Here is a 1077-nt window from a genome sequence, read left to right on the forward strand (position 1 = left end):
GTGGCTTTCTTTTCACTTGTCCGACAGCATGAGTCACAGTTGCCAAGCTGACACTGAAACTATTTGCAGACTATAGCACCTATTGATGAGTTTTTCAATCTGCAGGCATTTTGCATAGGGAAGATGCTGGGCTTGTGATGATGTCAGATATCACAAATGGTACACCAAAGAGTGGCTTATAGTTTTGGAGGGTAAAGTTACTCTCCTGCCATTGTTTTCCGCCAACTATAAGCCAACATTTGTATCAGAGCTGGCAGAAAAAGCTTCAGTATTTTACCTTAAACTTTGGTTCAGAGAAAATGCATTTCAAATGCCTGATGAAATGGAATAAGCTTGATGATACACGAGTATCTGCATTTTACAGAATTTTACTTCTTTGGGTATTTTTGTTGTTTTTCTAGCGTGCACTATAACTGCAGTGCTTGGTTGCGCGTTCCCTTTTCAGTTCCTGCTGATTCCCTGCTCTGACAGCCACAGTAAAGCCCCGCTGGCTCGGCTGGGAACGCCAGGGCCCCGAGCCAGGCAGGCAGCCTGTGCCTAGCACTGAGGAATGCACATAAATTGCAGGCAGGGTTTTATTGGGAACTCAGGAGCAACTATTCCTCACATAAAATTAGTTGCACAGCAATATTGCTTTTAAATAGTCACAAGGCAAGGAAATGAAGTTTAACCATTTACTGATATCTCTGCTGTTACTTTGTTGAATTTGATAACATTAGCTTACCTTTTTTTTTTTAAATTATTATAAAGCAGACAAGAAAAACCTGAATTCACATATTGTTTGTTAAGCAGATTCTGTGATTCCATCAATATATCTACCATTTCTAGTGACATTCTCTCTGGCAAAGCTGGTTTACGTTGTACCTTGAAAAGTGCTGCTCAAGCATTTTTGTGTGTTTAAGGTATCCGCAGGACCAAACCAAAATAAATTCCAAGTCTCTTTCAGATGGCTGCAGCAGATCGTGTGTTATCAGTGCTAACAGAGCACACACGGGCTTTAATTACCCTGGGTATTTTCAAACACAGGATAACAATATCGTGCAGTATCGTAAGCGTTTAATTGACAGTGGTGCTGCT

This window comes from Zosterops lateralis (genome assembly GCF_965231275.1).
Source record: "Zosterops lateralis genome assembly, chromosome: 7".
Lineage (NCBI taxonomy): Eukaryota > Metazoa > Chordata > Aves > Passeriformes > Zosteropidae > Zosterops > Zosterops lateralis.